The 22,058-nt window shown below is 35.7% G+C and overlaps 1 non-coding gene across 1 annotated transcript; it reads left to right on the forward strand.

Annotated features, from left to right (window-relative positions):
• The first annotated feature begins 5,680 nt into the window (after positions 1-5,680).
• On the forward strand, positions 5,681-5,786 carry LOC138166429 (U6 spliceosomal RNA). The gene has a single exon (XR_011169594.1). It is a non-coding gene; the product is annotated as a U6 spliceosomal RNA (small nuclear RNA).
• The last annotated feature ends 16,272 nt before the right edge of the window (positions 5,787-22,058 follow it).

Raw genomic sequence — 22,058 nt, forward strand, 5'->3', positions numbered from 1 at the left:
GCAGTAGAAAGAGTGTTTAACAGCAAGAAAACCTGAATTTCAGTCCTGCTTCCTACCACCTGTGGACCAGGTGAATAATTTTGTGACCTTGAGCAAATATCCTTTCTCTGCACTTCAGTTTCCTCATCTATAAAATGAAGATATTGGAACTGATGATCTTGAAGGTTGCTTCCATCTCTGATTCTATGTCATCTGAACTTAGGTGGACCCTCAGAGCCCAGTTTTCTCATCTGTAAACTGAGAGGATGGACAAGACAAGCCCTAAGTTTCTTTCCAGTTCTAATATATTAAGAATATTTATGAAATGAAATAATTTTCTTTTCATTTTAAAGCTGTCTAATCTTATACCTTGGCTTCAGCTCTAATGACCTCCATCTTTACTCCACTTTGGCCATTCAACTAGTATAACCACACCCAAGACCTCACTATCTTTCAGAATTTTACCATTTCTAACATCCTGAACTCTAAAATATCCTTCATCTGGTCTTTTAACTCTCCCACTTCTTCAGATTGATGGTTTATGTATGCCACGAAACACCAGAGGTCTCTCCATGGAAATGCCAAGCTTTCTAAAGTTTGCAGAGATCTCAGAACATTTACTTTTTAGCTCTGCCCATTTGAGGGTAGCTGCAGTTGTTTCCTTAGTGATGTTGTAATGGTAATGTAATTTTTAATTTTAAGATCCCTTTGTGTTGGCAAAGGTAGCAGGTACTTAGCACTTAGTAACTGATCAAGCCTCTGTTGGGGAAACAGAAGGCATGAACTCCTGTCTCTTGTTACTGATGTAAGAGGAAGGAATTGGTTGAAACAGGCTGTGTGTATATAAGGAAAAGCCCCACAGAGGCGCAGTCAGAATTTCTTGGGACCAGCATCTGGTGGTGGAGCAGCTACAGAAGAGACAATGAAGAACTGAGCCAGAATTTCCTGAGAACTTGTCCTGGTGGAGCTTCTTCTGAATAGGATCCCAGGAGCCCTGAGCCTTGAGCCAGGAGCCAGGAGGCCAGGTGACTGAGGAAGCATGACTGGGATGCTGAGACTTTGTTTGTGGCTTGGTTGAGCATTGAATTCCCTGGAGCAGAAATTGTGAAGGATCTGACATGGACAAGACCCTGTGAACTTCAGTGTGGAGCAGGACCTGCCCAGAGAGCTGGTCAAGGAACTGGGGGCTGTCTGGCATTGAACCCAGGTGATAGTCTAGTGAATCTAGGTAGAATCTGGGACCATGGAAGGGGATCCAGGAAATCTGAGAACAGGCCCCAAGTCAAGATGAAAAGACCTTTCCCTGGGTACTGAATGAAGATGAAATTGTAGTTTACTAGTGACCTAGGGGTGGAGGGATTGTGTATGATACTTAGTAATTGATTTCTGAATAAGTGACTGAATGAGTTAATCAATTGCCCCATGAGTGGAAGACTTTGACTATTGTACTTTGAGATAATTGTTCTTTGTTCTAAATATTGTTACCACTTTGGTGAAAACTATGTGGCCATTTTAATGATAAGCTGTTGTGAATATTATATTGTAATTTTCTGTGGTAAATTGTAATATTGTGAATGCTGTACCTTGACTTTCTGTCAATGTTTTGCTTTGATTTGTTATGGAATAAATAGTGTTCACTATACCATGTAATCAGAACCTTAAAAGCTGTTCACAGTAGCAGTTCTGGAAAGCTTCTGTGCTTGGCATTACAGATGTGATGTATATAAGGACATGCTAAATTAGCTTCTTAAGGCTTAGGGTGCTTCTTCCCACTAGAAAATTCTCCCCTTTCCCTTTTGTTGCAATGTTTCAATGAACTTCAATGGAAAAAGTCTAGCAAAATGCCTGCCACAGTTTCTTCATCTGTAAAATGTGCATAATAATAGAGCCTTCCTCTCAGTGTTGTTGTGAAGAGAAAATGAGATAATATTAAGTAAAGCATAAACATAAAGTACGGTATAAATGCTAGCTATTATTAAATACAGAGAAAAGGACATAGGTAATTGGCATGGGGCATCTACACATCTTTGACTCAGCCTTTATTCAACACTGAATTACTCATGTTTTATTAAGATCTTACCCCTCATACTCACAGGTACAAAGAGCTTTATTGGAGGTATTCCACAGGGGTCTCTCACACAGTGTTTGACTCATTCCTGAACTGGATCAAACCTCCTAGATGTAACTATTGTATTTGTACAGTTTGATGCATGTCCTGACTAGTTTTTGGCCTATCCACAAAGTATATAGGACATAGAGGCAAATAGTGGATGAAAGGAGACCCAACAAAGTGGGTCTTTCACTCCACCCCCATCATTCCTGACATGGCAACTGAGAGCCAATGGTATTTCTTTATCTAAACAGTGACATGGAAGGTTTGGAGAAAGGAGACACTGGATCTTTGGGGAATAATTAGGAGACAATTGTGGTAGTCTAGGCAGGAAGTAACCTTTTAAAAATGCCTGAAGCATTTTAACCAAAAGATGTTCTGAAAATTCACCTAAAATTAACTGATTTTTTCTTAACATTTAAAAAACTCTAGTTCCTCTCTACCATGAATGTCTCCACCATTCTTAGTACCAACAATGATAGACAAATACTTTTACCATAAGTTCTTCTGTTAGACAGTTAGCTCTTTCTTTGTATAAAGCCAAACTTCTTGAAATTGTAGGATAGGGTGGCTGGGTATTTGAGCCTCTCCTTAGATGCCCAAGGGGTATGTCATGCATTCTGGTACAGTAAAGAATTGATAATGCGGGAATACTTCCAATCAGTGTCCCAAAGTCTAGCAATCACAAATTGCAACCACGCAAAAATCACCATGTCAATGAAGAAAGATCCTACTTAGGGATTCCCCCAGCAATGGAAGATAGATTTGGTGTCATTGCACCCAGTAGTCCTCATCTATGTCTTATTCTGGATAATTCTCCAAACACTGACTTCAGTAAGTTTGGGGATTATTTATTGCAAAGCATTCTGAAGTCTATGTAACAAACTAATTTGATTCAAGATCACTGTGCAAATGTTGTAATTGTTTTAATTCATGTTGGGGTATCTTTTTGGGGTTTCTATATTTCTTTAAATTGTTCTTCTGCCATAGTTAAGAGCAGCCATGGTGCTATGTGTTGGGCAGTATCCTCTCCACATCTGTTTCCTTTTCAATTCAGGAAACTATGTGATCTGGCACATATCTAGAGAATGTCTCCCATCCTACTGAGTGATGTCAAGCCCCCCCACCCCCACACATAAAATTCTGCAGGGCACATAATAGCAGGGGTTTGTAACTGGACATCCAAATTTTGGACAGTTTGAGCTTTTTTTTTTTTTTGAGGGGGGGGGTGATGCAATCTTCTGCTTAGTTTTCCTCACAAACTTGGTAGCAATTATTTCAGGAAATAAAGGTTACCACCAATTCTGCTGGGCTCTGTTTGGACTATAAAATAAGGAGGTAGACAGAGCAGTTTTTTCTTAATGCTTGGCTTGATTCAAGTAAAGATATACACACATATATACATACATACACACATATATGGGTACATAGCACAAAAATGTCTGTGATAGCCTATCAGTTCTTGCTAATGCACAGTTTCCCAGGTGTCCCTTAATCCCACAGAAACTCCCATAGTCTACACCTCAATAAAGTAGCTTGAACAAGGTGGGGCTCACCAGTCTAAGAAGCCATTGGGTACTTCCTATAAGGTCTTTTATACAATGTATATCACTTGCTCCAGAAACAAGCCTAACAGTTAGAATGTAACTACTGTAGTTAATCTGACTGGCTGCATATTTTGTGTTTTGGGCCCTTCTACAGAGCTTCCTCCAATGCTCAGTGCAAATTTAACACAAAGAGATGGGTATTAAAAAATGAAATAAAGGTCACTCAGGGTTTGTCTCCTAGAATGAACTAGTAATAACTTCTTCTATATTAGGCATATAAATCCCCCAGCATCTTTGTTTTCCCTGGTCATCCACAGACTTCTGTCTAGATGCATGCTGGTGAGGATATGGGATCCATCAAATGATATAGATTGCTGTGAAAATCAATAACTTTCAGAAGACAATGGGATTTTTGACATAGGCATGGAATGATGGGAAAAACATTTCAGCAACAGAAGATACTTAACAGTTATGGCATATCATGAAGCAAAGGAAAATCAGAGGAGAGTTCAGTTTAAAAACAAACAAATTAGAATAATTTACAAGAAAAGGTAATAACCAGAAGATAGAGCCTGGAGTGATCATATGACCATCATTCAGTTGCCTAAAAAATGAAAAGAATCTAGCTACCATTCTTCAGGCTATTATTCTAAAAATTTCCCTGTAGTGGTACAAATACTGATGAAATTCTAAGTCATAAAGAAATTCTAGATAAATGTAGGAAAATATATTCTAAACCCTATTTTAAAAATGCTAATGTAGTTAGCATAAAACCCAATAAAGGGCATATGCTCAAAAATTTTAGATACAGAGATAAAAATTATGTGTTTAAGAATGATTCTGTCAAAAACAGAAATTATAGAAACAAAACAAATATTCTAAAGATAATGACAGTGTAGGATGTGGCTAAGACTAAATTGGTCCTTAGAGCAAGTTAGATTTGCTGAATAGTAACAGCTAGAAAAGGAAAAAAAAATAAGATACATGAGTTGAATTTCAAGCTTAGAAAATCAACTGAGGAGAAATTAACAGATTGAAGGTAAAATAAAATTGGGTGAATAAACAAAATTGAATGACTATAAAAATCATCAACTCTTTAATGAGTTTAACCAAAAAGAAAAGAGGAAATGACAATTACAAAAGTAAAAAAAAAATGAGGAAATCACCATGACTAACAAAGAAATAAAGATGATTATCTGATAATTCTACATGTAATTGTATTCAAAATAATGTAAAATAAATGGAATGCCTACAAAAACAATATGGAAATCAGCAGAATAAGAAATATATAATAATCTAAACTAACATAAAATGTTAGTTAAATTTCATTTAAAAATCAACCAATTCAGATAGATTCATGAGTAGATTCCATAAGATATTTAAAGAACAAATAAAACTATTGTTACATAATGTTTTTTTTTCTAAAGCAAAATATGTTATTCTAATTAATTTTTCTCTGAGACAAATGTGGTCCTGTTTCCCAAACTAGAAAAATAAAGCAGATAAAAAGAATTACAGATCAATGTTATTAAAGAATATCAACCAAAAATTAAATAAAATGCTGGTAAAGTAATTCATAATAATAACTCATTTCATGTTGAATTTATGACAGATATTAAAAAGTTTAGGAAATATTGTAATAAATTATCATTAATATATCAGTGAAGCAATTTTTCAGCAATGAGTGAGTTAAAAATTGGAGAAATATTCAGTATTTGTGGTTAGATCAAAATAATATCATATATGCCAATAATTTTCAAATGTATCTGTAAGTTTAATGTTTTACTAATCAAATATCAATGCCACATTTCATAGACTTTAAAAATATAATTGCAACATTCATATAGAAGAACAAAAAATCAAGGATATCATGGAAATTTATGAAAAATAGTCCTAAATCTCAAAATATATTCTTAATCATTATAAATTATAGTTGATGTGTAAAACCTAGAGAACTAGCTCAGTAGAATGGATTTCAGGAGACAGAACCAGATGTATATAGAAGTTTAATGTTTAATAGACAGGATCACAAAACACTGAGGAAGCACTCACTTTGGCCACACATATACTAAAATTAGAATGATACAGGGAAGATTAGCATGGACCCTGGCAAGGATGGTATGCAAATCTGTGAAGCATTCCATATTTCTCAATTTAAGAGAGCAAGGAATAGTTTACCTGGAAGATCTATTTACCTGGAGAAGGTAAGAATTTATGACCAAACAAAAGAATACAACATTATGAAATGCAAAATGGGTAATTTTGATTACATTAAATGAAAAAGATTGTTATTACAAACAAAACCAATGCATTCAGAAGGAAAGCAAAAAGATGTGGGAAACAGTTTTTATAGCAAATGTTTCTGATAAGAGCCTGTTTTTTTTTCTTTTTAAAGGGGCATTTGGGGTTAAGTGACTTGCCCAAGTTCACACAGCTGGTTATGTGTTAAGTGTTTGATGTCAGATTTGAACTAAGGTCCTCCTGACTCCTGGGCCAGTGCTCTATTCACTGTGACATCTAGCCACCCCTTAAGGCCTAATTTCTAAAATATACAGCGACCTAAGTAAAATTTATAAGAATACAAGTCATTCCCCAAATGATAAATGGTCAAAGGATATGGATAGGCAATTTTCAGATGAAGACATTCAAGCTATGTAAAGTCATAAGAAAAATACTCTAAATCACTATTAGAGAAATGCAAATTAAACCAAATTTGAGTCCCACTTCACACCTATCATGCTGGCTAATATAACAGAAAAGGAAAATGATAAATGTTGGAGAAGATGTGGGAAAATTGGGACACTAATACATTGTTGGTGGAGTTGTGAACTGACAACCATTCTGGAGAAAAATGTGGAGATATGCTCAAAGGACAATCAAGCTGTGCATACACTTTGGTCCGTCAATACTGCTGCTAGATTTGCATTCCAAAGAGATCATTAAAAATGGAAAAGGACCTATGTGTACAGCTCTTTTTTTGTGGTGGCAAAGAAATGGAAATTGAGGAGATACCCACCAATTGGAAAATGGCTAAACAAGTTGTGGTATATGAATGTAATGAATACTAATGTGCTATAAGAAATGAGCAGGATGATTTCAGAAAAACCTGGAAAGATTTACACAAACTGATACAAAGTCAAGTGAGCAGAACCAAAAGACCTTGTACATAATAACAGCAATATTGTATGATGATCAGCTCTGAATGACTTGGCTATTCTTATCAAGACAATGCTCCAAGATAATTCCAAAAGATTCATGACAGAAAATGCTATCCATATCCACAGAAAGAGCTATGGAGTTTAATGCAGATCAAAGTATACAATTTTCACTTTTTTTCATTTTTCATGACTTTTACATTTTGTTCTGTTACTTCTTTTACAACATGACAAATGTGGAAATATGTTTACACGGCTGTACATGTGTAACCCATGTCTGATTGCTTGAGGTCTTGGGGAGTGGTGATGAAAGGGAGGGAGGGAGGAAAATGTTTGGAATTCAAAATCTTATAAAAATGAATGTTGAAAACTATCTATATATAATTGGAAAAAAAGAAAATACCATTTACTAAAAAAAAAAGCCCCAAAACACGGAGGAAAATATTCACTATTCATCAATGATTGTTAAGAAAACTAGTATTTTGGCACAAAATAGGAACATATCAGCATCTCACACCATACGATATAATAAATTCCGAATGCTTCAGTAGCATATATTATATTATTATTTTATATTATATTACATTACATTATATCTTATCTTATCATATCGCATCGCATTGCATCGCATCGCATCGTATCATATCATATGTATATATGTACACATATGTGAATATATATGCAAACATATAGGGGAAGACATATACACACACAAATTATATGTACATATATCCTTATAAAATTATCCTTTATAATATATATCCTTATAAAATTAGAGGACCAAGAAATATTATTCCTTTTACAATCATGAAAAAGAGATACATTCGTAAGTCATATCTCAGAGACAATTTTAACTGATAAAATTGATAAATTTGAATTTGTGAAACATGGAATGTTTTTAGTTATACAAATAAATGCAGATAGATTAAGATGGAATTTTAAAATCAATCAACAAGTATTTATTAAGTGCCTATGGAATGCAAGGATAGGTTGTCCAAGGAGGGAGGGGAGCCCTTTGAGTTCAGAAACAGAGCACATAGAAAGGTCCCCTTCTCATCAACAGTATGTACTTAGATTCACACAAGCAGAACATGGCCTATAGTGTCGGTGAGCCCCATGTTTTGGAAAACATTGTCTCAGACACAATACATTTTTGAGATGTAAATGAAATATGCAGAACAGAGTAATTATGAAGGACCCATACAACCAAGCAGCTCAGGGCATGGAAAAGTGTAGATACACCTAAATTAAGCCAGACATTTATCCCAGATTATTTGGTACGAGGCGATGCAAAGTACATGAAACATGAACTCATAGGAAAAAGCTTAAGATTAAGATGTCACATCTATGTGTGTGTTGAGCTGAGCTCTGAAGCTGAGTGTCCCCGGTTGAGCAGTTGGACTTTGCTGAATGTGTTTAATTCGGATCCCTACACAATTAAAATCACAGATTGGGGTAGGGGAGAAGAAATCCTTGTACTGCTCTTGGATCCTTGCACTGTACTCTACTGGACTGGACTAGACCTAGGCTCCTGTGAGTGTCTGATGGTCCCAACGCTGCATACAGTGTGAACCCCAGGTAAGGGAAGATCCTGGTGCAGGATCATGACCTGGGGATGAAGCCTGGAGTCCCCCATCTGGTCATAATTTTTCTGGCAGTCCCTGGAGTCTTTAGAAGCATGTGGTGGCTGCCTAAGCTGAGTAGCCTCTCCCTATCCTAGCACAGTAGCCTGTGGATTCATAGTAGTTTGGACTGGCAAAAAGCAAAGGCTTTGAGGTTCTCTCCAATAGCAGGATGAGCAGAGATGAGTAAAAGTAGGAGTGGCCATCAATGTCATAACCTTGAATTGGGTACTTTTCTTCCCAACTCCAAATGATGTGGAATTGGACCAAGTATACAGTGGACATCATCATCATCATCATCATCATCATCATCATCATCATCATCATCTAATTATGATACTGGTGATAACAATTAGCCTTTCCATAATGCTTTAAGGTTTGCAAAGTATAGGGATTATGTAATTTAATCCTCACAACAACCCTGGGAGGTCTGTGAATTATCATCCCCATTTTATAAATGAGGAAACTGAGGCCAGGAGAGATAAAGTGACTTAACAATAATACAGGGTCACACAGCTAGTGAAAGGGAGTTGAGTTCCCAGAGAACTCCTAGATAATACTAAAATTAAACAATGTAGAAAGGAAGGAGATGACAGCAGCAGGTAGATTTGAACAATCAGGGAACAGGCAGTGGCCTTGGGGCACCCATGCCGAGATAAGGATGTATCTAGGTTAGACTGAAAGGGGTACAGTATTCTGAGGGTGTTACTGTGCTTGCGTAGTGGACATCATATATTGTGTATGTTATCTAACAGGATTAGAGCCTCATTAGTAATAATTAAGTTAATGTTTGGGAGGGGCGTGTGACCATTGCTTGTTTAACCCAGATTTGGCTTCTGTACCTTGGCCTCCTGTCTCTGGGTGCCGTCCCAGAGACTGGACTGCCCGCTTCTCACAAGATTCTAATAAATCTTTCTACCTTCACTTTGAGAGTTCTCCAAGTAGTTAATTTGGGTTAAGGTCTCTGTATCCCACACACCAATAACACATTCTCTGTGTTTTGAGTAGTTAACTGCTTTGAATGCCCTGTATTTGCCTCTTAGAATTTCTAATATGGCCTGAAATGACTGTTAAAAAATTCTGGGTGTGGGGGTGGCTAGGTGGTGCAGTGAATAGAGCAAGGGCCCTGAATTCAGGAGGACCTGAGTTCAAATCTGGCCTCAGACATTTAACACAAAAACTAGCCATGTGACCTTGGGCAAGTCACTTAACTCCAATTGCCCTACCCTTCCAAAAAGCAAAAAAGAAAATTCTGGGTGCCTTAGCTAACTCCTTAATAATTCACAAAAAGGTACTATTTCTTCCAACTTGTTTTTTAAATTTTTTAAATGATCATTTAAACATTATCACAATTGTTTTTTAAAATGACCATTTTAAAAATGAACATGATAATCAATTTATTTCTACAACTGTAACAAACATATGTAAAACTTCTCCTGTCTAAGGAAGGGGCATATTGGCAGTTGCCATCACAGTACACATGTGGGCTAACTTATCATGTTGTGTAGGATGGTGCCTTCTATTATATAACATTGTTAAAGGCAGGCTACATAGTTTCTGATTAGACTGAAATATTTTAATTTTGTGCTTTTTTTATGTTTGTGTAGGTGTTTAAATAGTCATAAATAAGAGTGAAAAGAAAAAAACCCAAAGCATAGTGAAATTTATAAAATGAAAATATAGTCACATTTATATTAATAATTGAACTATAAGTTCCAGTTGATTTAATATTCTTACATTATAATTTTGTATTTTTACATATTTAATATAAATCTCTATTTCAGTTTTGAGAATGATAGTTATTGTCTCCAATGTTTCAAAAAACAGGGCAGTATGAGAAGAAAACCATTATCCAAATTCCATTTCCTGGTTTATTTGTACTGCTAATACAGGTAATATTAAAAATAGCAATTTAAACTTTAGTGTAAGATGCAACAAACATTATCTGTTTCCTAAAAATGAATATCATTATTGAGGCCTTCTATAAAGGGCCTTTTTTTCACATGAAATGTGCCAAAAGAGTTCCAATGAATAGCAAAGATTTTATTAGCTGTTTTTGATTCTTTAAAGCTGCTGCAAAAAGGAAAACATTTTCAACTTTGCTTGGAATATATCTTATTGTGGAGTGACACTGGGCTATTCTAGACAGTCTAACTTCCAGGTATCAGCAATCAAATGGTCTTGAAAATCATTTCTGGAAATGAAGCTATGGATGTTTGTGGCATGTTGAAGGACTGTGGGCAACATAGGTGTGAGATATTCTTCTGGAATATCTGATAAGTAGCTATGAGGAAGAATGAGAGTGTTCACTATTTTATCATCAGTAATTTCATATACTGTACACAACTGAATACACATAGAGTAAATGGCAATAGTAATCCAAATTTAGATGGTCATTTTGTTCAGTGTTTTAAATAACAGTTGTTTTTGTTGTTCAGTTGTGCCCCGCTCTTTGTGATTCCACTTGGAGTTTTCTTAGCAAAGATCCTGAAGTGGTTTGCTCTTTCCTTCTCCAACTCATTTTATAAATGAGGAAACTAAAACAGGGTTAAGTGACTTGCATAGGGTCATACTGGTGAGTGTCTGAGACCAGATTTGAAGTCATGAAATGAGTCTTCCTGATTGCAAGTCCAGTGCTCTATCCATTGCATTACCAAGCTGCCTCCTTTAAATTACAGTGCTTCTTATGAAAAGGTGGATATTCTAAGCTAATGTTTCTAATTTTTCATTGATAAATCAGCATATCTTCTATAGGCCCATGATTTTATAATACATTGTCAAATTACTTATAAAGATAAGGACTTTGCAACCATAGTTAGGAGACTTGTTGATCAGAGTGAGATTGGCCCTACACCTCTCTTCCAGACTAAGTGAGATAGGAACAGGAGGAGGAAGAGAAAAAGAAATTTAAAACCACAGAAATATTAAAAATCTAATCATTAATGGAATGTAAATTAAAACAGTTCTGAACTTCCACCTGAAGGTTTCAATTTGTCGAAGAAAAGACAATAAAATCTCTTGCTGTTATTGTTAAAGTAAAACAGGTATGCCATTACACTCTACTTGATGAAATTTTGTTACTGGCAAGCATACCCTTTTGCTGCATACCTTTTGACCCTGTGGTTCCATTATGGGAACTATATCCTGTGTAATTAATTGATGTGATGTTATTAAAGGAAAAGCTGATGTATATAAAAATATTCCTAGCAGTATCAATTCTAATAGTAAAAAACTAGGGGGAGGGGAATGCTAGATATACACCATCTGTGGAATGGCTGAACAAATTATGGTTATTAAAATAATGGGACATTAAAAGTCAGCAAAGAACAATGTAAAGAGTATTGGATTTCGAGTCAGAAGACCTGGGTTTAATTTCTGGCTCTGTCACTTACTAGCTGTGTGACCATGGACAATTTGCTTAACCTCTCTTGAGTCTCAGTTCCCTCTTTAAATTGCAAAATAAATGGTTGTACTAAGTGACTCTTAAGAATCATTCTAGCTCTACATCTATCATTACTACATTATAAGAAATGGCAAAGATGAAAAGAACTCACAGAAATACTGTTAGATATTTGAAAAAAAAATGCAGAGTAAAGACTGTGGAAGCAAAAGAACAATGTATATACAGCCACTATCACTGTGTAAAGACATCAATAACAGCAACAGATAATAAACAGTAAATAAAAATTCTCATTATGCACACACACAACATACAGACAATAGAGGGAAAATCAACAAGGAACAGAAAGGAAGCAAACAATCATTTAAAATCATTTTTAATATATTTATTTAATTTTTATTTTGTGGAATTAAACAAGTATTTCCATAATAGAAGAAAAAAACACGATTGCACATGAAATTGCAAATCTATTATGTACACTTTTTTATTCCTTTTAAATATATAATAAAGTTACATAAATTTCTTTTTATCCTTCCCTCCCCCTGTCCTAGATATAGCTACCATTAGACATAAATATGTGTGTATGTATGTATGTATGTATTTATCATCTCTATTTACCTACCTACCTATCTTTCTGTCTGTCTACCATATATAAAATCATTCTATACATACTTATATTTATCAGTTTTTCTCTGGATGCAGAGAAACATCTTCCTTCATATGTCCTTTGTAACTAATTTAGTTATTTATAATACTCAACATGACTTATTCATTCAAAGCCTTTCTTAAACAATATTGCCATTATTGTATACAATGTTTTGCTCATTTCACTCTTCATTATTTCATAAAATCATTTTAATTGTTATTTTATTTTGATCATAGCAATGAATCAAGACTTAGAGTAATATTGGATTCCAGGACCAAAGACAAAAACAGAGTAGAAACAGTTATCTTTAAGGTTTTCTTCAAAACGACTTAAAAGATAACTTTAAAAAGTTATCTTTTACAGAGAAACAGTTATCCAAGAAGAAATCAAAACCCTGTCAATGAGCTCATGTTCTTTTGTCTTGCTCAGTTAGGTGGGGGCATTTGTAGGGGGTGAAGGCTCTTTGGAACTGGGCATGTCTGCTTGATCCCTTTAATGGCTATTGCTATGGTCAGTTCCAGTTAGATTCTTCACTCTTCTACATGAGAAGCAACTTTAGGCTGACAGACACAAAATTATCGCCAATTTGATTTTTTAATATTTCAGAGGCCTGTAATTTCAACAACATGGATATTTCCTTCATCTATGCACTTCACAACTATGACTTAGTAGATGGTCTCCCAGAGTGGCTATGACTAGGAAATTCATTACATTGAGATCAACTTGAGAAAGTATCCAACTGAACTTCTACTCTAATAAAAAAAAATTCTATATTTTGTGGTAGATGTAATAGAGAAATAGGTCCATTATCTTTCACCATATTCCTCTCCTTTCACTCACTACTGGCCTATAGCCACACACCACCCTCTATTTCCCATTTCTGTGTCTCTGCATGGTCCAACCCTTATGACTGCCATGTACACACAACTCACCTCCACCCCTTGGAATTCCTGGTACTTCAGACTAGACTCCAGCACCATCTTCTCCATGTAAGCCTCATATGATTCCCTCTCTAGCCTCAGCTAGAATTCCCTCTCCCTCAAAATAACCTTGTATTTATTTGGCTGAATTCAATCTTAAGAAAAAGTCACCTGTAATTAATCATGGAATCTCAGAGTTAGAGAGGATCTTTGGATTATAAATTTAGAGCCAGAAGATATGTAGAGGCTATAACTGCAACCCCGACATTTTCTACATGTGGAAACTGGAGCACAGAGATTTGAAGTGAGTCATCCAGGATCACAAACTTAGAAAGTGTCTGAAAAGACATGTGAACCTAGGGTTTTCCTGACCCCAAGTCCAGCATCCTATTCATTAACTGAGATGAACTCCTTTCTATTTAGACCAGTCCTTCTTCAGTATTTCTAAAAAGTAATCTTCATGACTTTGGTTCATTGATACTATGGGTGAAGCCACTATTTCCTAATGAAGTCCATCTCATTATTGGATAGATCTGGTAGGGTATTTTCCTTTATAATGAAATGAAATCTTTGCCATTTTCTCATTACTCTTATTTCCATGTTCTGGATCCAAGTAGAACAAATCTAATTTCACTCGGTGACTATCCTTCACTTAGTTGAAGACAGCTATCATGCAGCCAGGTGGCACAGGGCATAATACAATTAACCACTGGCATTTGCATAGTACCTACTATGTGCCAGGCACTATGTTAAACACTTTGCAAATATGATGTCATTCAAATTTCAAAAAAAATTTTCAACATAGGTGCTATAATTATCCCTATTTTACAGTTGAGGAAACTGAAACTCTTGAGGGCTTTCACCATCCTGATTGCTCTCTACTACATAGTTTTCAGCTTTTATGGGTTATTATTAAATAATAATAAATCCAAAACTGGATATCATACACTACATGCAAACTGGTATGTGTAGAGTAGGATAGTATCATTACCTCCCCTGTCCTGGACACCATGCCTTTTCTAATGCAGCCTTAGGTCATGATCCTACTCAACTTAGCTCTGTTCACTACACCAACCTATCTCTTCACATTTCTCCAATGATAAGAAACAGAAAATTCCGCATGGAAACAATTCAATTCATCAGACACAACAATTGATAGATAAGTGTAAAAAGAGGCTTTTGCTTCTTGGCAATTTGGTTTTTAGGGCATCATCACTACATTAACAATTAAAGGTTTATGGAAATGTGCAAACTGAGAAACACAAAACATGTAATTTTCATAGGAACCCAAGAGTTGAATCAAGAAAGATGTAGTTCCAAAGTAAGATTTTTATTTTTTATGTTAAAGTATCTTCCCGGATAGAATTGTCTTGTAAAGGCATTACACAAGATTAACGAGATACTCATATCCTGATTCTTGCATTTAATTACGAAAAACTGAGTTCACATAGATAAAGAAAATCATTGGTCCTCAATTCAATCTATTTGGGGCACATTAGAAAGGAAATTGAGTACTTTAGTTCCTTCAAACTAATGGAAAATAGAAGTGGCATTTAATACATATCATAGTGCTAGTTTGTATAATGAATATAGTGTCAAGACCCAAATCAAAATCCACAATATCCCTGAGGCTGTTGTATAGATGTAATGGGCAAGTTCTGGGCTTATTTTTCCCCTAATCCCCTTCCACATCCCATTTAAGGAAATGAGAAAGGAAAGTGTATGCCCCACAGGAAAGGTACAGTAACATGTAGGACTGATAAAGGATTAGATTGGTTGGGTGGGGGGCAGGGAGAGGATGAAGAATGAGATTGGCAAGAGGAGTGATTTCTGGGAAGAAAGGAGAAAGTCTGAAATGGGATTTAATGAGGGTGCTGACTGTGCACTAAGGGAGAGAGAAAGGCAGGCTTGAAGGATTTTTAAAGACTTGATAGCCTGTCTCAAAAGCTGGTCACTGGTATGAATGGTGTGCTATGGACAATGATGATCAATGAGAAGCTGGAGAGAAGAGAAAGGCCTTGGCTTAAATAAGTTTTTTATGCAGACATACTGTTCAGAGATGAGTTTAGATTTAGAGTGGAAGCAATTTTAGGCATTTATAAGTATATTTGGGACTAATAGTTATGCATCTAAAGATTTACATTCAGTTTTTTTTTTCATTTTAAATATGTACCACATGGACTGGGTTCCACAAGGAAGTTTGGCTTCACAGGGAATGAGAAAGATCCTCACTATACCAGAGGTGTCAAGTTTTCTATAATTCCTTAATGCTCTAGTTTGGATTCCTCCAGAAAAAAAAATCTAAAAAAAGTTTAAGTATGGCTCATGTCTAGGTTATTCCCAAATGTGAGTAAAAGGTATTCAATTTATAATAAGAATGTTGGGTAGGGATGGGGCAGCTAGGTGGTGCAGTGAATAGAGCACCAGCCCTGTAGTCAGGAGGACCTGAGTTCCAATGTGACCTCAAGCACTTAACACAAAAAACTAGCCGTGTGACCTTGGGCAAGTCACTTAACCCCAACTGCCCCACCTTCCCTCCCTCCAAAATGCAAAAATAAAAAAAAGGAAGAATGTTGGGTAGAGGATAATTGTTTATTTCCTTTGCCATGAAACTCAATATAGCAAAGAGAACTATCAGATGCACAAGTATACATTCAGGAAGCATAAAATCTTGAATAGTCCCTTAACTTCCACCAGAAGGTGGAATCTCCCTTTTGTGAGATTACTGCACAGATATTTTACATTCACCTTTGATTTATACTGTCTGGGCAATTCACAGAAATTATCATGGTGGATTGGAGAGGTCCAGATCTTGATTACAGTCATTATATGTCTTTTCCCCACAACTGCAGAATCCTAATGTTGATTATTCTCTTTTCCCTCAAAAGGCATGTTATGTAAATCTCCCTCTGGGTAGCTGGTGTTCCCACAGAAAGAGAGAAAAGCCTTGAGATTGAACTAATGTATGCATTGATAATTGGTGACTTTTATGTAAAATTGAAATTACTGAGAATTGCAAGAAAATTTGAAACAGGGATAAAGAATTAAAGAGATAAATAATATTCACACAAAGAATATGTCCTTCAAGAAGAGAAACAACAAATTCTGGACATGGTTAACACTGAAGAATGCCACACACATCCACACACACACAGAAATTGATTATATTTCAACAGAGAGGAAATGACTTTGCAAATACAGGTTTCACTTCTGAATCAACTATCTTATGTATAGTTAGACTACTGACCCTTTATAGGAAAGATAAAACAGCACAAAGCTAGAAGAAGTAAAAAGTGATAAAACATAGCATGAAATATAAAAACACCTTAAATTTGAATCTATTAAAAGGATTTATTGATAGGAAATAGAATAGGGTTATATAAAGCATATTTCTGTAAAATGAAATAAGTTCATATAAATCTTCTCATTTTCTGTATTTTATCAAATCAAAGAATAATATTGTATGATATTCATGTACCACAACTGGTTTTTATTCACTAATCAGTGGGCATCTATTGTGTTTCCATTTCTTTGATATTACCAAAAAAATGCTACTATACATATTTTAGTGTGTATGAGGCCTCTTTTTATCATTGTCATAGTATCATATGTCCAACAGGGGGGTCTCTGAGTCAATGGTTATAGATTTTTTTTGCCATCATGTAATTCCAAATTGCTTTCCAAAATTCTAATTCACAGGTCTCCCAACAGTAAACCGTAGAGTTGTTTGATTTACATTTTTCTCATTATTAGTTACTTAGAGCATTCATTCATATGACTGTTGATAGTCTAGGATTCTTTGTTTCTTTCTTTCTAGAATTGTTTGTTTAATGCCTTTTTTTTTAAAGAATGTAAGCCTTCTCTTTTAGAAATTAAAAATCTCCAGTTATGTAAACCAGTTTTCACATGACATAATCTCCATTATTCCCAACATTCTCCATCCTCAACTGTGGGTAAACTCTTGATTTGTCTACTTAAGTGGGCACTTAGAGTTGAACTCAAAGTTGAACACAGTGTCACAGAGAACTCAGTTGAACTCAGAGTTGAACACAGTGTCACAGTTATAATATGACCTTAGTGCAGTGAGACTATCATTCCTTATATTGTAGACAAAACTCCTCAGTGTAGAACAATATCACATTGGTATTTTTGGTAATCGTGCCACATGTTAAACTCACATCAATTCAGAAGTCTTAGTGTGGAAACAAGATGGCAGAGCAGAGGAAGCAGCTGAACTCTCCCAACATTCCCCTCCAAGCAATTTTAAAATAATGCCTCAAATTGAATTCTAGAGCATCAGAGCCAATAAAAAGTTGGAGTAAGAAGTTTTTTCAGTCCAAGACAACTTAGGAGGTCAGAAGGAGAGGTCTGTGATGCAGAAGTTAGTATGGGTAACCGAGTTGCTAAACATCACCTTGTCCCATGTCTAGTACTGTCACAGAGGTCCTCTGCAATTTCTTTCTGACCTATTACCAGAAAGCCCTGTTGTCTATGGCTTGAGAACTCCAAAAGCTGCTGCCATTGCTACTGCTATTGTTTCCTTCAAGGCCCACAGCTAATATTACCACCATGTATAATTGATATCAGATTGCTTGCCTTCTCAATGGATTGGAGGGGCAGTAGGGAGAGAATTTGCAGTTTAAAAAAATAATGCTAAATATAAATAAATTTTAAGAAGACAAGACAATAAAAAATCCTCATATCAAACATGCAGTCCACTCAACAGGTTTTTTTTTTCTTTTCTTTCTAATCAATTGTTGTATAGCTACACTTTTGGTATTATGTACATGTGAAGTTGAGTTTTTTAACTCATGTTACACTTTATAGTAGTTCTTATTCAAATTATTTTTATCTTATGATGTATCAGTGTCCATATAAAATGAAGTTGTCTCCTCTGCTTGCGATGTTCACTTCTTTACCGACACTTCTCAGATACCTAACTTCCTCTAAGGCTTGGTGCTCATATCAGTTCCTTCAAGATGCTTTTCTTGATTTTCCTAATTATTAAGGATTCTTCTCTTTTATTATTGAGAAAATATTATATTCTCATATTAATTTTGTATATATTTCATATTTACTTATCTATGAGCATGTTGTATCTTCTTAGTAGAATACAAGCTTCTTGAGGGCAGAAACTATCTCATTTTAGTATTTATATTTCCAGCAGCAGGCACAATGCCTGTTACATATTAGGTAACAGAATGCATATTCTTGTTCACCTGCTTGTGTAAGTAAACCAAAAAATCACTCTCCAGTCATTGTCTTTTATAGCAAAAGGTAATTGTGATGACTGCTTTTATGACTTCATTAGGTGCTTAAGCTATAGAATAAATGATGCATAGAATTTTAAGAGTTGGAAAGAATGTTAGAAGTCATCTGATTAGACCACTCTCTTCCACTAGAATGTGAGTTTCTTACTAGTAACGATCATCTCATTCTTTATGTTTGTATTCCCAACACCTACTCCAGTACCTGCCACATAATAAGTACTCAATAAGTGATTATAGATAGAAAAATCAATTTACAGTTGGAAATGACCTCAGAAGTCATTTAATTGAGAAGTGTAAAACATGTGACTCACAGACTGCACCCCAGAATACTCCTGAATGTGACCTGAACCAGATTAAAATGTCATTCCTACATGATTTAATGTATTATGTATTAATACAATGAGTATTGAGTATTAATAAATGAGGAAGTATAGCAACATGTGGTTTTCTAAGTCAACATGAAGCCTGCAAGGACCTGTCTATCCATCCATCCATCCATCCATCCATCTATTTGGCTTAGTAGCCGCATTTGATCCAACCCCATAATTTTTCAGAAGAAGAATCTGAGAATGACAGAGATTAAGTTATTTGTCCAAGATCACACAGATATTAAGGGTTAGAGCCAGAATTTGCTCCCAGATATGTTTGATTCCAAGTCCACCACTCTCCCTTTATTTATTGATTGGCCTCCCCCCTTGGAAAGAATATCCTCTATATGTAAGATGTAATTATTTGCCCTTTTCTCAAATACTTCCAGTGACAGAATTCTTACCATCATAAAATAATCTGCTGCACTTTGGGGAAGAACTCTGTCCTATGGAACTGAGATATACCTCCTTTTATCTTTTACTCCTTGGCCCTAAATCTCTCTATTCTACAGAGCTATAAGAAAATGTTTCATCTCTCTCATACAAAACACTCTTTCAGATATTTGATGATAATTATCATGCCTTTTATGTCTTTCCTTAGTTATCACAAATGTAGTCTAAAGATCCTCCCTTCTTCCAAATAAGCCTCATACCACAAAGTTTCAAGGCACCTAACCATTCTTCCCACTCCTCTCTGAATACCTTTTAGGGTTTAAAGTGAGACAACTAGGTGGCATAATGGGTAGAGTGGTGGGCCTAAGGTCAGGAAGACCCGAGTTTAAATCTGACCTAAGACACTTCCTAGTTGTGTCACTCTGGACAAGTCACTTAATCTCTGCCTCAATTTCATCACCTGTAAAAGGGGGACAATAATAGCATCTACCTCAGAAGATCATATGAGATTTTTGTAGAGCACTTAGTGTAGTGCGTGGCACAAAACAGCCATTTAAATGCTCATTTACTCCTTTCAGATTTTTCAATGTCTCTCTGATAATGTTGCAGCTGGAACCAAATATAATGCTACATATGTGGTCTGTCCAGGAAAGACTATAGAGGAATAATTGTATATATTGTTCTGGACACTAGGAGAATCACAAGTGGTATTGTTGTTTGGCAACTGTATTATGCTTCTTGATTTGCATTGAGTTTGCAGTCTATATACAACCTAAGTCTTTTCTGCATAAACTTATGTTAAAGCATGTCTCCCTCTGCTTATGCAATTGAATTTTTTTTTTACTTAAATGTAGGACTTTACATTTATCCCTATTAAGTTTCATGTCTTCAGTTTAGGCCAGTTATTCTTGCCTGCCAAGATATTTTTGAATCTCACTTCTGTCATTTAAAATATTACATTTTGTCAAATCCTCTAGGGAGGTGATGGAACAGATAAGAGCGAGTGTTAGCAGAAAAAATGGGGGTAGAATAATTCATCCAAGTCCATTCCCTAGAATTAAGGATCAGCAGCTCCACCCATTGTCACAAAGGCTGGATTAGGGATTGAAGACATCTTTGGTCTGTCATTAATGCTGGTGTACAATGGTTACCTCTTGCCAGTCTTTGGGTGTATTATAGTGCAGTGTAAGACAGAAGGGAAGGGAAGTGGGTAGCAATGATGGCTCTGAGACATTTACTTCAGAGCTTTGTGACAGGTTTTTGTTAGCAAATTTTGACAGCCAATGATTAAGAGCCAGTTACGTGGATGAGGATAAATTCTAAGTCATGATCAGAGAGAGTGGATCAAATGTCATACTGAGTCAAGTCAGACCCAAGGACTAAGCAAGAGATGCAAGAAAGATTTTGATGTGACCTCCCCTATGGCCAGGGAGATCATTGTAGTGTCTGAAAATGCACTGCAAAGGAGAGTGATATGTATTAAGGAGATGATGAGTTTGACGCACTTTTTCTCCTCTAGAAAGCACTGTTTTTTTCTTCCAGAAACAAACAGACCTGATCCTGTCGCATCAACCTTGCCACTGTCACCCAAAATCTTCTCTAGAGCTAAAGGCCAAGAATGAGGGGAGGATTGGTAGTAACTGCCTTTTGCATTCCAGATCTAGCACATTCTTCACTGTTTCCTAATGTCTTCATCACAGCCCTTCCAGGATTCTCCAGGATCCCAAATTTTCCTAGGCTTTGTATTCTTTTTTTAAAAAGATATCAATAATTAATAGATTTGGTGAATGTAGTTTGGAATTAAGACTAATGTGTTACAAAAAGGTTGATAGGACAAAGGGTAGAAGTTTATTAATGTGGGTAATCCCAGTCAGCAAGCTATGGGGCTCACCACCTGTGTGATAGAAAAACCATCACCCGGTCTGTCACTTTCTAGGAAGGCTAATGGTATACATATATACATACACACACAGACACATATATGTGTATCATATATATATATATATATATATAAATACAGTGTGTTTATGTATATGCTTGTGTATATATCTATATAAGTATCTGTGTGCATGTATATGTTCACATATGTAAACATAGGTTTATATATTTATATGCACACACACATCTGAATTCATATGTTTGCTTATGTGCGTATGTATATATGTTGTTGTTTAGTCCTTCAATAATGTCCTACTCTTTGTGGTCCTATGGACCATACTGTCCATGGGGTTTTCTTATTGAAGATACTGGAGTAGTTTGACATCTCCTTGTCCAGTAGATTAAGGCAAGAGATTAAGTGACTAGCTTAGGGTCACACAGCTAGTGTCATACATATACACTCACACATGCATGTATATGTCTATATGGATGCACACACACATATCACACATGTGTAGATATGTACATACATATACATATAAGTGTGTGCGTGTATGATTTTGTGTGTATGCATATACATAAACATATAGGTGTATCTCTATTTCTTCAGGAAGAAAGACAGTCCTCATCCCATATGCTTAGGGGCTCCCTAGGACTGCAGTGGAAGTTGGCTTCCTGGTTTGTTTTCCTGCACATAGCTAGTTAAAATGTTTTTGTACTGCAAGTTTACTTCGGAAACCCTTAATTCAGCCATGTAGCCATCAAATTGG

The sequence above is a fragment of the Petaurus breviceps genome, unplaced genomic scaffold (genome assembly GCF_028583685.1).
Source record: "Petaurus breviceps papuanus isolate PSGF00001 unplaced genomic scaffold, PetGlider_PUasm1.0 221, whole genome shotgun sequence".
Lineage (NCBI taxonomy): Eukaryota > Metazoa > Chordata > Mammalia > Diprotodontia > Petauridae > Petaurus > Petaurus breviceps.